The sequence below is a fragment of the Mustelus asterias genome, chromosome 31 (genome assembly GCF_964213995.1).
Source record: "Mustelus asterias chromosome 31, sMusAst1.hap1.1, whole genome shotgun sequence".
Taxonomy (NCBI): domain Eukaryota; kingdom Metazoa; phylum Chordata; class Chondrichthyes; order Carcharhiniformes; family Triakidae; genus Mustelus; species Mustelus asterias.
The window spans coordinates 11,800,067-11,817,157 of record NC_135831.1 but is presented as its reverse complement, the minus strand read 5'-3'; positions in this window follow the sequence as shown (position 1 = coordinate 11,817,157).

Below are 17,091 nucleotides of genomic sequence, written 5' to 3'. Positions count from 1 at the left end.
ACCAGCCATGTCCTTTTTAGTTTTTAGGAGATAAAACAAAAAAGGGGGTGTAGCAGAAGAAAAACAAACAACCTTCCTCGCCTTCGCCGAAGCCCTGTGAGCCAAAGCCCTTATATCTCTCACTCTGCCCCCTGCTCACTCTGCTGCCCGCTAACGACGCTGCCCGCTCAAAGGTGCGGCCTACTTTTAAACCCTCCAAAACCTTCCCAGGCTGCTGCTGGGCCTATTTCCTGTTTTGAAAAAAAATCTTCGATTTTTTTCACAAATTTAACTGAAAAATAATTAAATAAATTAGTGCACAAACAAGCTCCCTTACCCTCAGCCTGCTCCTGTGGAACAATGAGAAATGGGAAAGTGATGGAAATCCATGATCTTGCTATTTCTAATCTCAGGGAATTTCACGCTGCTATGGGTACTGTTTATGTCCTGTTCGATAGTGAGACGATTGGATTACTTGGGATATTCAGTTCACCTACCCATATTTGTGCCTGAAATTTATTCATGCTCCAGCTCCTGAGCTGCTGCACAAACACCTTTATTCATGCAGTGACTCAGAGTCAATTCAGAAAGGAGTTGTGGAATGGTATTCAAAATGCCTTGGTTAAGATGGTCAAAAGCGTTCGATAACGAGACCTCATACATTCATTTGCTGGACTATGTTCGAAAGCACAGAAATCAAATGAAAATGGACATGGAAGCAAAGTAGCTAATTCACTGCTGACATTTGACAAAATCGTAATTTGCTTTTTTCAAGGAAAAAATCTAAATGATAATGAATGTACCTAAAGAAAGAGCCAATCAATTGGACACCAAAATAGAAATCTCCTATTAAATGGCATGAGCACATTCATGGAGAAGGTGGTTTTTAAGTTTAAATTTATTTATTCGTGTCACAAATGGGGTTACATTAACACTGAAATGAAGTTACTGTGTAAATCCCCGAGTTGGAACACTCCGGTGCCTCTTCGGGGAACACTGAGGGAGAATCTAGCATCGACAATGCACCCTAACCAGCACGTCTTTTGGACTATGGGAGGAAACCAGAGCGCCCGGTGGAAACCCACACAGATACGGGGAGAACGTGCAAACTCCACACAGAGAGTGACTCAAGCCAGAAATCAAACCCGAGTTCATGGCGTTGTGAGGCAGCAGTGCTAACCACTGTGCCACCAGGCCGTCCCCAGAGTGGGAACTTTCAGAGTGGGAAAATAATAATGAAAAGCCTTGGGTCACCGTCTGTGTGGAGTTTTCACACTCTTCCTGTGTCTGCGTGGGTTTCCTCCGGGTGCTCCGGTTTCCTCCCATATTCCAAAACCATGCGGGTTAGGTGGATTGGCCATGCTAAATTGTGACTTCGCGTCCAACGATGTGCAGGTTAGGTGGATTGGCCATGCTAAATTGCCACTTAGTTGCCAATGATGTACAGTTTAGGGGGATTTTCAACATCAATATTTGGGGTAATGGGGATGGGCTAAAATGCTCTGTCGGAGAGTTGGTGCAGACTCAATGGGCCGTGTGGCCCCCGACTGCACTATCAGGGTTCTACGATGACAAAATGCCATGCAAACAGGTGAGTGAAATGCAGGCAGTAAGGTGGTTGTGGGGTTTGAGGTGGGGGCAGGGGGGTGGGGGGGGGGCGGTTGTGGGTAGAGGACATTGCATGGCCCTCTATTCAAGAATGACTTCTACTCAGGACATGAGCTTCTGCCAAGGGCAGCCTTGTGACCTGACTGAAGAGGCTGCATTTTCACCCCAAAGTGCATCGGGAACATTGGACTGCACGGTGGCACAGTGGTTAGCACTGCTGCCTCACAGCGCCAGGGACCCGGGTTCAATTGCGCCCTCGTGTGACTGTCCATGTGGAGTCTGTATGTTCTCCCCGTGTCTGCGTGGGTTTCCTCCAGTTGCTTCCATTTCCTCCCACAGTCCAAAGATCTGCAGGTATGATGGATTGCTCAGGCTACACTGCCACTTTGGGCTCTGTTTTGACATTTTGATTCCATGTGCTGGGCAGACTTGAAACTGGGAGTGTTTCAGATCCGACTTTTAGACACGTTCTCAGGCGCCCCCATACGCCCTCTGTCTGCAAAAAATATCAGCGATTCAGAATCGCGCTGCAGAAGCCTGTGGGCGGGGCTTGATGCGCCCGACACCCTGCAACTCTGATCGGCTCCTCTAACTGTGCATGCGCAAAAAAAGTGCTCTCCCCTACCAAATCGCTCCCGGGCCGGTAATGCCTCCCCCAACAGACATTGCCCCACCCTCTCAACGTTACTGACCCCCTGATCCCCACCCACCCATCACCCAGAATGATCCCAGACCCCTCCCCCTTTCCCCCCCACTGATTTGAAGCAGAGTGACAGCAGATCATTCTCCCCCTCCCCCACTGACCTATTGCAGAGAGATCCAACATCCTCTCCCTCCACCCTACAGATATCAGGCATAATATACAGCAGGATATTGATCAGTTGGAGACTTGGGCAGAGAGTTGGCAGATGGAGTTTAATCCGGTCAAATTTGAGTTAATGTATTTTGGAAAGTGTAATAAAAATGGGAAATATACAGTAAAGGGCAGAACCGTGAAGTGTACCGATAGGCAGAGGGATCTGGGTGCACAGGTACACAGGTCACTGAAAGTGGCAATGCAGGTGAAGAAGGTAGTCAAGAAAGCACATTGCATGTTGCCTTCATCGGCTGGGGCATTGAGTTTAAAAACTGGCAAGACATGTTGCAGCTTTATAGAACCATTGTTGGGCCACACTTGGATTATAGTGTTCAATTCTGGTCGTCACACTACCAGAAGGATGCGGAGGCTTTGGAGAGGGTACAGAAAAGATTAATCAGGATGTTGCCTGGCATGGAGGGCATTAGCTCTGAGGAGAAGTTGGAGAAACTTGGTTTGTTCTCGCTGGAGCGACGGAGGTTCAGGGGAGACCTGATAGAAGTCTACAAGATTATGAGAGGCATGGACAGAATGGATAGTCAGAAGCTTTTTCGCATGGTGGAAGAGTCAATTACTAGGGGGCATAGGTTTAAGGTGCGAGAGGCAAGGTTTAAAAGAGTTGTCCGAGGCAGATGTTTTACGCAGATAGTGGTGGGTGCCTGGAACCCATTGCCGGGAGAGGTAGTGGAAGCGGATTTGATAGTGACTTTTAAGGAGCATCTTGACAAGTACATGAATGGGATGGTAAGAGAGGGATATGGTCGCCGGAATGGTAGGGAGGAATTAGTTAAGTCCGGCAGCATGGTGTGCAGGCTGGGACGGCCGAAGGGCCTCTTCCTGTGCTGTAATTTTCTTTGTTCTTTGTTCTTTGATCTCCTCACTCCCAACCCGACACTCCCGCACAAGAACCCCATCTCCTCTGGACTCCGATGGCTGTGTGACACCTCCCTCTCTCTCCCCTGTCCCCAGTCATTGAGGCCCTGATCCACCAACCGCCCCCCCCTTCCCCATCAGCACACCTGTAAGTGCTCACTTGCCTTCCCCTCAATGCGAACAAGCAAACTGCATGGAACTTGTTGGAATCTTCTGCCAAGCCGCGTGCAGCTGATCTGCCCGAACGAGGGGCTGCTCCATTAAAACCTCAAGAATGGACCAGCACGCAGTACAGGACAATGTGCGCACGACCAGCCCCCCGTTTCTCAGAAAGCGATCTGGGGAGGTTGCTGGATGCAGCAGAGGCGAGGCGGGTCACCCTCTTCCCCCAGAAGCATGCCGACGCAGGGGCTGATGTTGGAAATGCGGCCTAGGAGACAGTCGCCACCTCTGTCAGTGCCAGGGCACTGCCCCCTCCCCCCGAAACGGGAAGCAGTGCCGGAAAAAAGTCAATGACCTCATCCGTGCAGCAAGGGAGAGTGCTGAACCCCAACTTACAGCTTTCCCCAAATTTCCCCCAGATCCTCCCATCCCCAGATTCCATCAGGCTTCCAGCAACTGACCCCCAAGCACCTCCTTCCTATCCCCCTCGCCCCCGCCCCCCCCCCACCCCGCCAAGAGCCCTACTGTTCTTGCCCTCTAAGGGTCATCACATTATACTCTGTAGGAGTTATGCCATCATTCCTCTCATGGATCCCTCTGCCTCCACAGGAGAAGACGGACCATAACACTCATGAGAGGGTGAAGGCAGGGGGTGGTGAGGCAGACCTCCATGTCCTCACCACCTTTGAGGAGCGGGCACTGGAGCTCTCAAGGGAAGGGGAGATGCAGGCTGTCAGTGGCAGCATGGTTAGGCTGCCGTCAAGACGTGAGCACCTGTCATTCGTCCACTCACTTTCAGGCAATTTCTTCGGAGCACGAGCTTTGTGTGCGAGGGGCAAGGTTTAAAGGAGATGTACGAGGCATGTTTATTTACACAGAGAGGAGAGTGGGTGCCCGGAACTCGCTGCCAGGAGGCGTTCGCGAATGCAGGTACGCTAGCGGCATCTCTACAGCTATGTGCATGACATGGCAGTCGAGGCATATGCTCCCTGGAAGGGTAGGGGATAACAAATCAGGTCGCTACAGGCTTGCAGTCATAGAGCATAGAGGTTTACAGCACGGAAACAGGCCCTTCGGCCCAACTTGTCCATGTAGCTCCTTATTTTTAACCCCTAAGCTAGTTCCAATTTGGCCCATATCCCTTTATACCCATCTTACCCATGTAATGTCTAAACGCTTTTTAAAAGGCAAAATTGTACCCACCTCTTCTACTACCTCTGGCAGCTTGTTCCAGACACTCACCACCCTCTGCGTGAAATAATTGCCCCTCTGGACCCTTTTGTATGTCTCCCCTCTCACCTTAAACCTATGCCCTCTCGTTTTAGACTCCTCTACCTTGGAGGGCCGAAGGGCCTGTTGCTGTGATATAATTTTTTTGGTGCTCTATGGTGTCCTATGTTCAATGTAGAAATGTGAATCACGTGGTATCAGACAGGAACTTTCAAACGTTAATTAGGGGAGTCGATGAGAAGGTAAAGGGACTTCTGGCAAGTGGCAGGCTTTCAAAAATGTGTTAACCAGGGTCCAGGGTAAGCACATTCCTTTTACAGTGAAGGGCAAGGCTGGTATAAGTAGGGAACCCTGGATGACTTTGTATATCAAGGAAGAAGGAGGTACATGACACGCACAAGCAACTGGGATCAAGTGAATCCCTTGAAGAGTATAGGGGGTGTAGAAGCAGAGTTACGAGAGAAATCAGGAAGGCAAAAAGAGGACACGAGATTGTTTTGGCAGATAAGGCAAAGGAGAATCCAAAGAGCTTCTACAAATACATAAAGGTCAAAGGAGTAAATAGGGAGAGAGTAGGACATTTTAAGGAGCAGCAAGATCATCAATGTGCGGATCCACAAAAGATGGGTGAGATCCTAAATGAATATTTCTCATCAGTATTTACTGTTGAGAAAAACATGGATGTTAGGGAACTTGAGGAAATAAATAGTGATGTCTTGAGGAGTATACATATTACAGAGAAGGAGGTGCTGGAATTCCTAAAGCGCATCAAGGAAGATAAATCCCCGGGACCTGATGAAGTGTATCCCAGGACATTGTGGGAGATGAGGGAGAAAATTGCGGGTCTCCTAGCAGAGATATTTGAATCATCGATAGTCACAGTTGAGGTGGAGTGTTGCAAATGTTGTACCTTTGTTTAAAAAGGGCTGCAGCGAAAAGCCTGGGAACTACAGGCTGGAAAGCCTCACACCTGTGGTGGGTACGTTGTTGGAAAGTATTTTGAGAGACAGGATCTACAGGTATTTAGAGACGCAAGGACTGATTAGGGACATTCAGCATGGCTTTGTGAGCGGAAAATCATGACTCACAAATTTGATTGAGTTTTTTGAAGTGGTAACCAAGAAGGTAGATGAGGGCAATGTAGTTGATGTTGTCTACATGGACTTTAGCAAGGCCTTTGACAAGGTACCGCATTGTCGGTTGTTGAACAAGGTTAATTCTCATGGGCTCCAGAGTGTAGCAAAATGGATACCAAAATTGGCTTGATGACAGAAGATGGAGGGTGGTTGTAGAGGGTTACTTTTCAAACTGGACGCCTGTGACCAGCAGTGTGCCTCAGGGATCTGTGCTGGGTCCACTGTTATTTGTCATTTATATTAATTAATTGGATGAGAATATAGGAGGCATGTTTAGTAAGATTGCAGATGACCCCAAGATTGGTGGCATATTGGACAATGAAGAAGGTTATCTCGGATTGCAACGAGCCAGTGGGCTGATGAATGGCAGATGGAGTTCAATTTAGATAAATACGAGGTGATGCATCTTGGTAGATTGAGCCAGGGCAGGACTTACTCAATTAATCGTAGGGCGTTGCGGAGAGTTACAGCACAAAGAGATCTAGGAATACAGGTTCATAGCTCCTTGAAAGTGGGGTCACAGGTGGACAAATTGGTGAAGAAGGCATTCAGCATGCTTGGTTTCATTGGTCAGAACATTGAATACAGGAGTTAGGACGTCTTGATGAAGTTGTACAAGACGTTGGTAAGGCCACATTTGGAATACTGTGTGCAGTTCTGGTCGCACTATTATGGAAACGACATTATTGAACTGGAAAGGGTGCAGAAAAGATTCACTAGGGTGCTACCGGAACTTGATGGTTTGAGTTATAAGGAGAGGCTGGATAGACTGGGACGTTTTTCCCTCGAGCGTAGAAGTCTGAGAGGTGATCTTATAGAGGTCTATAAAATAACGAGGGGCATAGATCAGCGAGATAGCCAATATCTTTCCCAAAGGTAGGGGAGTCTAAAATAGAGGGGATATACTTAAGGTGAGAGGGGAGAGATGCAAAAGGGTCCAGAGGGGCAATTTTTTTCACACAGAGGGCGGTGAGTGTCTCGAACAAGCTGCCAGAGGTAGTAGTAGAGGCGGGTACAATTTTGTCTTTTAAAAAACATTTAGACAGTTACATGGGGAAGATGGGTATAGATGGATATGGGCCAATCGGGATTAGCTTAGGGATTTAAAAAAAAACGGTGGCATTTACAAATTGGGCCCAACGGCCTGTTTCCATGCTGTAAACCTCTATGACTATTTTACTCGAAGTTTGGCATCCCGGATTCCTCTCCCTCGCACTTCACCTTGAATCCTGTGTTGCAGTGACAGGTCCTGACGCCCTGGTGCCTTCTGGACTCCAGGCCCCTTCTGCAGCTCCCGCCCATCCTGGCCAAGACAGTTCGATGAGTCCTCGGAGGATATGGGCGAAGGGACCTCCGAGGGTGGCACAGTCTTGGCGTCAGCTTCCACCTCACAACTCACCATCCCAGATACTGACACGGCGGTGGGTTCAGTTGGTGGCCAGGCTTCTGAGTGCCTCTCTGGTGAGCACGACACATCTGTTGATGTACATTGGGTGGAGGAGGGAACGTCCGAGGCATCTGGCACACAGGGGCCTACCAGGCGAGAACTCAGCTGGCCCCAGGCTACATGCTGGGCCTCTGAGATCACTTCTCCCTCAGCTGCTGGAGATGCAGCAACAGAGTAGGGAATGCAGGAGGGGCTGACGGCCACACTGGACCGACTGCAAGGCTGTTGGGAGGAATCCAGCTATTGCATGTGGAAAGCCTGAGGCAGGGGATCCTCACCATGAGTGGCAAGCTCCAAGCGACGGCCGAGTCACAACAGGACACAGCTGAGAGAGTAAACAGGATTCTCGAGATTCTGCGGCCCATGGCTGAGAGGCTCGAGAGTTTGCAGGAGACTCAGCGGGACAGAGCTGAGACACAGCGGGCTACGGCAACAGCCCTTGAGAATCTGGCCCAGTCGCAGAGGGTCATGGCTGAGTGATTGCAGAGCGTGGCCCAGTCTCAGAGAGCACTTGCTGCGGCCATTGACAGGTGGCCCCCGGGTCAGGTGGTCATCACAGAGGGCTCGACCAGCATGGATAGGACGCAGATGGTCCTCCAGGACTGGCAGGGACATGAAGATGGTGTTATGGAAACGTCCCTGACACCAGGAAGCAAGAAGAGGAAGAGCCCGGCGAGGAACATCACCCAGGCGCTGGTGTGCTGGCAGCTCGAATGAGGCAGGCGGGGGCGACAAGGGAGGCCCTGATCACCAGGCGGTTCAGTCGAGCGGGGGTTTGTGTCTGAGGATTCCATTTCCGCACCTGCCCCTGCGCCAAAATTCCATCTCTATCCTGCAACATTGCGATACCAGAGTGGTGGGCCTGGGTACTCTGTGTTAGCGAGTTTTTTGTCAGGCAGGAGGGTGATGACAACTCGCTCAGCACCATTATGATGATGCCCTCGTGCAAACTAGCCTAACTCGTACTTGAGCTCCACATGCACGCTGGCACCTGGGCCCACGTTTGTGTAATGGGTAAGGGATCTGACACCCCCCTACAGGCCCCCTAGGACAGTGATCTGAAATCCCCATACAGGGCCCCGGGGTGCGTGGGGCGGGGTAGGGGAGGGAATCGCTTGTGTGTTCTGGCGAACCAATGGCTTCCTTTTCTCAGTGACACAGCATTGAGGGGCCTCCCCAACTGACATCACCATGAAGCATCGCTCTGGCGATCATCAATGGAAGAGGATTCCTATTCGAGACAAATCTGAGACTAATTAGCGACAGATGGGTGGTGAAAAAGCAGGGAAGTTGTTTCCACTGGCGGGTGAAACTAGAACTCGGGGGCATGGCCTCAAAATAAGGGGAAGCAGATTTAGTACTAAGTTTAAGAGGAACTTCTTCACACGAAGGGTTGTGAGCCTGTGGAATTCGCTGCCCAGTGAAGCAGTTGAGGCTAACTCATTGAATGTCTTTAAGGCAAGGATAGATAAGTTTTTGAATAGTAAAGGAATTAAGGGTTATGTTGAGTGGGTGGGTAAGTGGAGCTGAGTCCACGAAAAGATCAGCCAGGATCGTATTGAATGGCGGAGCAAGCTTGAGGGGCCAGATGCCCTACTCTTGCTCCTAGTTCTTCTGTTCTTATGTTCTAAATTACTTCTTAGTGTCCAACGATGTGCATGTTAGATGGATTGGAAATGGTAAATTGCCCTTTCGTGTCCAAAGATGGGGCAGCTAGGTGGATAGGTCATGCTAATTTGCCCCTTAGCGTCCAAAGATGCATGGATTAGGTGGATTGGCCGTGCTAAGTTGACCCTTATTGCCCAAAGATGTGTAGGTTAGGTGACATGGCCATGTTAAATTACCCTTTCGTGTAAAAGATGTTCAGATTAGATGTCAAATTGTCCCTTAGTGTCCAAAGATGCGCGTGTTTGCTAGATTGGCCATTCCTATGTTCTAAATTGCCCCTTAGCAGGTTAGCTAGATTGGCCATGCTAAATTGACCCTTCGTGTCCAAATATGTGTAGATTAGGTGGATTGGCCATGCTGAATTATTCCTTCGTGTCCAAGGATGCGCGGGTCAGGTGAATTGGCGGTGCTACATTGCCCCGTAATGTGCAAAGATATGCGCGTTAAGTGGATTGGCCGTGCTAACTGCTCCTTAGTGTCCAAACATGTGCAGGTTAGGTGGATTGGCCGTGCTAAATTGCCCCTTATTGTCCAACGATGTGCATGTTAGGTGGATTGGCCATGCTAAATTATCTATTAATGTCCAAAGTTGTTGGCCATGCTAGTTTGCCCCTTAGCGTCCAAAGATGTGCCTATTCGGTGGATTGGCCATGCTAAATTGCCCCTTAGTGTACACGGATGTGCAGGTTAGTTGAATGGCCTTGTAAAATTGCCCCTTAGTGTCCAAAGATGTGCAGGTTCAGTGCATTGGCCAAGCTAAATTGCCCCGTAGTGTCCAAAGATGTTCAAGTTAGCTGGTATGGCCATGCTAAGTTGCCCCTTAGTGTCCAAAGATGTGCATGTTAGGTCGATTCGCCAATGCTAAACTATAACTTAGTATCCAAAGATGTGCAGGTTAGGTGGATTGGCCATTCTTTATTACCCCTTAGTGTACAAAGATGTGCAGGTCAGATGGATTGGCCATGGAAAATTGCCCCTTAGTATCTAAAGGTGCACGGGTAAGGTGGATTGACCGTGCTACATTGCCCCTTAATATCCAAAGTTGTGCACGTTAGGTGAATTGGCCATGCTAAATTGCGCCTTAATGTCCGAAAATGTGCAGGTTAGGTGAATTCATCATTGTATATTGTCCCTTAGTGTCCAAAGATGGGCGGGTTTGGTGCATTGGCCCTGCTAACTGTCCCTTAGTGTTCAGAGATGTGTAGCTTAGGTGGACAGACCACACTAAATTGCCCCGTAGTGTCCAAAGATGTGCAAGTTAGGTGGATTGCAATTCTTAATTGCCGTTCGGTGTACAAAGATGTGCAGGTCAGGTGGATTGGCCATTGGAAATTGCTCCTTAGTGTCCAAAGGTGCGCGGGTAAGGTGGATTGGCCGTGTTACATTGCCCCTTAATATCCAAAGTTGTGCAGCTTAAGTGAATTGGCAATGCTAAATTGCCATTTAATGTCCAAAAAAGTGCAAGTTAGCTGAATTGGTCATGGTAAATTGCCCCTGAGTGTCCAAAGATATGCGGGTTAGGTGTATTGGCCCTGCTAACTGCCCCTTAGTGTCCAAAGATGTGTAGGTTAGGTGGACGGACCATGCTAAATTAACCCTTAATGTCCAAGGATGTGTAGGTTACGGGGATTGGCCATGGTAAGTTGCCACTCAGTGTCCAAAGATAGACATGTTAGGTGGATTGGTCTTGCTAAACTGCCCCTAAATGCTCAATTTTGTGCAGGTTAGTTGAATTGACCATGCTAGATTACCGCTTGTTGTCCAAAGATGTGCACGTCAGGTGGATTGGCCATGCTAAATTGCCGCTTAGTATCGAAAGATCTGTTAGTTAGTGGGATTCTCATAATTAATTGCCCCTTATAGTCCAAAAGGGACTGGATAGTTGGATTAGCAACGCTAACTTGCTTCTGAGTGTCCAAAGGTGTGCAGGTTATGTTGATTGCCCATTCTAAATTGCCCCTTAATGCCTAAAGATGTGCATGGCAGCTGGCGTTGCCATGCTAAATTGCCCCTCAGTGTCCAAAAAAAGGTGTAGCTTTGGTGAATTGGCCATGCCAAATTGCCCCTTAGTTTCCAATGATGTGCAGGTTAGGTGGATTACCCACGCTAAATTGCCTTCGTGTCCAAAGATGTGTAGGTTAGGTGAATTGGCCATGCTAAATTGCCCCTTCGTGTCCAAAGATGTGCAGTTTAGGTGGATTGGCCATGCTAAATTGCCCCTTGGTGTCCAAAGAAGTGTAGGTTGAATGGATTGGTCATGGTAAATTGCTCTTTATCATCCAAAAATATGCATGTTTGTTGGATTCCCCAATGCTAAATTGCCCCTTAGTGTCCACAAAGGTACAGGTTAGGTGGATTGGCCATGGTAAATTGCCGCTTAGTATCCAAGGATGTGTTGGTTAGGGGGATTGGTCATACTTAATTGCCCCTTATCGTCAAAAAAGGGACTGGATAGTTGGATTAACCATGCTAACCTTCCCTTAGTGTCCAAAGATGTGCAGGCTATGTGGATTGCCTCTGCTAAATTGCCCCTTAGTGTCTAAAGATGTGTAGATTAGGTGGATTGGCCATGCTAATTTGCCCTTTATTGTCCAAAGATGTGTCGGTTAGGTGGATTGGCCATGCTAAACTTCCCCTTAGTGTCGAAAGAAGTGCAGGTTAGGTGTCTTTGAAATGCTAAATTGCCCTTTGGTATCCAAAGATGTTTAGGTTAGGTGGATTTGCCATGGAAATTGCCCCTAAATGTTCAAAAATGTGCACGTTAGGTGGAATGACATGCTAAATTGTCCCTTATTGTCCAAGATGTACGGATTAGTTGGATTGGCCAGGCAAAATTGCTCATTAGTGTCCAACGATGTGCAGCTTAACTGGATTAGCTCTGCTAAATTGCCCCTTAATGTCCAAAGATGTATTGGTTAGGTGGATTGGCCATACTTATTTGCCCCTTAATGTCCAATGATATGCAGGTTAGGTAGACTTGTCATGCTAAAGTGCCCGTCAGTGTCCAAAGATGGGCAAGTTAGGTAAATTGCCCTGCTAAATTGCCCCAAAGTGTCCAAAGATGTGCAGGTTAGGTGCATTGGCCTTTCAAAATTGCTTCTTAGTGTCCAAGATCTGCGGGTTAAGTGGATTGGCCATGCAAACTTGCCCTTAGTGTCTAACGATGTGCATGTTATCTGGATTGGCCATGCTAAGTTGCCTCTTCGTGTCCAACAGTGTCCAGATTGGCTGGTTAGGCCATGCTTATTTGCCCCTTAATGTCCAAAGATGTGCAGGTTAGATGGATTTGTCATGCTAAATTGGCCCTTCGTGTCCAAACATGTGCAGGTTAGTTTGAGGGGCCATTTTAAATTGTTCCTTAATGTACATAAATGTGCAGGTTAGGTCAATTGGCCATGCTATATTACTCCTTAGTGTCCATAGATGTGCGTGTTAGGTGGATTAGCCATGCTAAATTGCCCCTTAGTGTCCAAATATGTGTAGGTTAGGTGAACTGGCCATGCTAATTTGCCCTTTAGTGTCCAAAGATGCGCATGTTAGGTGGATTGACCATGCTAAATTATCCCTTAATCTCCAAAGATGTGCAGGTTTGGTGAATTGGCCGCTCTAAATTGCTCCTTCGTGTCCAAAGCTATGCAGGCTGGTGGATTGGACATTCTAAATTTCCCCTTAGTGTTAGGAGGATAAGCAGGGTAGGTACTTTGGATTAGAGGGATAAGGTCTCGGTTTGCTTGACGTCGGTGATGACCCGATTGGCAAAATGGCCTCCTTCCGCACTGTAGCGATTCTTTCTATGAATTGATTGCAATTTGTAATCATGACAGTAAGCAGTACATATAAACCCATCATTGAACCCAGGAGAAAATAGAGAAGTAACGGCACAAGTTCGATTGAAATTAGAGGGGAGTTCATTTATTTTTCATTATTTTTCAACTAGTACAAAGGAATAAGTTAACAAATATCTTATCTCTTCTCTGAATTTGCGTTGTGAGACTGCATACATGCAGGTGTTGGTACAGCAGCTCAAAAGCTGAAGCATGAAGCCCAACTCCCGGATGAACACGGGTAGATACATCATCTCATAGCCCAGGGAAACCATTCGCCAATAAATATTATATACCATGTAGACTACCCACAGAAGGATGAAGTTCCCTGAGATAGCATACAAGGCAATCATGGACTTCCTACGACTCTCCATCTCTGGATCACTGGGACTCTCACCAGTGACGTGACGCCGGAGTCTGCTGCGGGCTCGGTTAGTCAGAAAAATGTACCTGACAGTCAAGGCATTGAACAACAAGACCAAGACAAATGGTATGCAAGGTGTTAAAATGTAATGAAAAAATTCGACGGCGCCCCACACTTTTGACTGGGCAACGTTCTGTGATATAGCACAGAACCAGGACTGGTTAATGAGCCAGTATTTACTTGTATACATAAAACACCAGCAAATATTTTTTAGAGAAAAGAGCACAGTAATTGTTGTTAAAACCACAAGTGCTGTTTTCTCCAAGCAATATTTGGCTTTCAGCTTCTGACAGCAAATGGCGACATAGCGATCAAATGTGAAGCTAACTGTGAACCACACAGAACAGTCGGTAACGGTGCAAAGTACTGCGGCGTGGATATTGCACACCGGCATAGTTCTCATGAAATTGAATTCCAGACGGTATACAGCGGGAATGTGCCTCCATATCAGATCGACAATGATGACCAGGAGATCAGCTGTTGCCATGGCTATCAGGTATCTGGTGGCACATTTGGACAGGCCGCACTTCCCCCGAGACAGTATCAGAATCGTCACCGTGTTAACTGTAAGGGAGTAAAGAGGTCGGGTCAGATCAAGAGAAAAGGCATCCGTTCATGGAGGTGATGGCTGAGTGGTATCAATGTTATACTATTAATCCAGAAACTCAGCTAATGTACTGGGGACCCGGGTTCGAATCCTGCCACGGCCAATAGTGGAATTTGAATTCAATGAAAGTTATCTGGAATTAAGAATCTACTGATGACCATGAAACCATTGTCGTTGTTCGGAAAACCACACCTGCTTCACTAATGCCCTTTAGGGAACGAGATCTGCCATTCTGACCTGGTCTGGCCTACATGTCACTCCCGAGCCACAGCAATGGAATTGACTCTCAACTGCCTTCCAAGGGCAACTAGGAATGGGCAATAAATGCTGGCCAGCCAGTGATGTCCATGGCCCACGAATTAAAAATAAAGTTACGAAGAAATTAATCTCATCACTCTGATGAGGTGTCATACAGACTCGAAAAATGGTTCTATTCTCTCTCCACAGATGGTGTGACAAAGAAAGAACAAAGAAGAAAGAGGTTTGCACAGTGGTTCGCACTGCTGTCTCACAGCGCCAGAGACCCGGGTTCGATTCCAGCCTCCGGTCACTGTCTGTGTGGAGTTTGCATGTTCTCCCCATGTCTGCGTGGGTTTCCTCCGGGTGCTCCGGTTTCCTCCCACAGTCCAAAGATTTTTCGGGTGAGATTGTTTGGCCATGCTAAATTGACCATCGTGTCAGGGAAATGCGCAGGGTAAATACGTGAGGTTGCGGGAATAGGGCCTGGCTGGGATTGTAGTCAGTACAGCCTGAATGGGCCAAATGGCCTCCTTCTGTACTGTCGTGATTCTATGAACAAAGATGAGTGCAGCACAGGAACAGGCTTCGGCCCTGCAAGCCTTTGCCAATCATGACGCCTGCCGAAACTAAACCCCTATGCACTAACAGACTCCCTCTTCATGTATTTATCTAGTTGCCCCTTAAATGCTGCTATCGTACCTGCTCCCACCACCTCACTGCGCAGTGCGTTGCATAAGTAAGAAGTCTCACAACACCAGGTTAAAGTCCAACAGGTTGATTTGGTAGTACAAGCTTTCGGAGTGTCACTCCTTCTTCAGGTGAGTGAGGAGTTGTGTTCACAAACAGGGTATATATAGACACGTACCAGACATTCACCACCCACTGCGTAAAAATACTTGCCTCGCACATCTCCTCTAAACATTTCCCCATGCACCTTAAACCTATGTCCCCTAGTACTTGACGTTTCTACCCTAGGAAAGAGCATCTGACTATCCACTCTGTCCATGCCACTCACAATCTTATAAACCTCTATCAGTTCACCCTGATGTGCCAGCAGTTTCTGTTTTTGGATCAGATTCCAGCATCTGCAGTATTTTGCTTTTAATCTTATCGCTATTGCTTCACTAATGTCCGTTAGGGAATTCAAGAAAAATAAATATCTGTAATTAACAATCCACTGATGGCCATTAAACCATTGTCGATTGTCAGAAAAACCCATCTGGTTCCTTAGGGAAGGAAATCTGCCATCCTTACCTGGTCTAGTAACATGCGACTCCAGAGCCACAGCAATGTGGTTGACTCTCAACTGCCCTCCAAGGGATGGGGAATAAATGCTGACCAGACACCCCTGTCCATGATTGAACAAAATAATTGATGAAATCTGATTGTACTTTTGGCAAGGACAGATTTATAATTACATTTGCAAGGTAAAAATTCATAATAATTGAGTCTGGTCTGAATAACATCTTAGATTAAATCATAGAATCATAGAATCCCTACAGTGCAGAAAGAGGCCATTCGGCCAATCGAGTCTGCACCAACACTATCCCCTTAACCTCATGTATTTAACCTGCGGGTCTCCCGGACACTTAGGCGCAATTTACCATGGCCAATCAACCTAACCTGCAAATCTTTGGAGTGGGGGAGGACACCAGAGAACCCAAAGGAAACCCACGCAGACAGGGGGAGAATGTGCAAATTCTGCACAGACGTAAATTGAACCCCGGTCCATGGATCTGTAAGGCAGCAGAGGTAAGGGGCGGCATAATGGCAGCCTCAGAGTGACAGGGATCTGGGTGAGTGTTCATGTGGAGTTTGCACCTTCTCCACGTGTCTGCGAGGGTTTCCTTCAAGTGCCCTGGTTTCCTCCCACACTCCAACGATTGCAGGTTAGGTGTATTGGCCAAGCTAAGTTGCCTCTTATTGTTCAAAGATGTGTAGGTTAGGTGGATTGACAATAATAAAACGCCCCTTATTGTCCAAGATGTGTAGAATAGGTGGATTTGCCGTGCTAACCTGCCCTTAGTGTCCAAAGATGTGCAGGTTAGGTGGATTGGCCATGCTAAATTGCCACTTAGTGTCCAAAGATGTGTGAGTTATGCGTACTGGCCATGCTGAATTGCCCCTTAGTGTTCAACGATGTGCAGGTTAGGTGGATTAGTCATGCTAAATTGCCCGTTATTGTCCAAGATGTGCAGATTAGATGGATTGACCAGGCTAAATTGCCCCTCTTTGGCCAAAGATCTGCAGGTTAGGTGAGTTAGCCATTCTAAATTGCCCCTTAGTGTCCAAAGATGTGCAGGTTAGGTGGATTGGCCATGCTAAATTGCACTTCGTGTTCAAATATATGTAGGTTAGGTGGGTTAGCCATGCTAAGTTGCCCCTTATTGTCCAAATATGCACATGTTACGAGGCCTGGCTCCTTAACTTGCCCCTTAGTATCCAAAGCAGTGCTGATTAGGTGAATTGGCCATGGTAAATTGCCCCTTCGTGTCTATAGATGTGCAGGTTAGGTGGATTAGCTATGCTAAATTGTGCTTCGTATCCAAAGATATACAGGTTAGATGGATTAGCCATGCTAAGCTGCCGCTTATTGTCCAAACATGTGCAGGTAAGGAGGTTTGGCCATGCTAAATTGCCCCTTAGTGTCCAAAGATGTGTAGGTTAGTTGAATTGGCCGTGCTAAATTGCCCCTTAGTGCCCAAATATGTGGTGGTTAGGTCGACTGGCCATGCAGAATTTCCCCTTAGTGTCCAATCATGTATAGGTTATGTACAATGGCCTTGCTATTACATTGCCCCTCAGTGACACAGCTGTGCAGGTTAGATGAATTGGCCATGCAAAATTGTCCGTGTGTCCAAAGCTCTGAACATTAGGTGTATTGGCCATACTAAATTGCTCCTTGTTGCCCGAGATGGACAGGTTTGGTCGATTGGCCATGCTAAATTGCCACGTAGTGTCCAAGGTTGTGCAGGGTAGGGGGATTGGCCATGCTGAATTAACCCTTAGTATCCGAAGATAGGCAGATTAGTTGGAT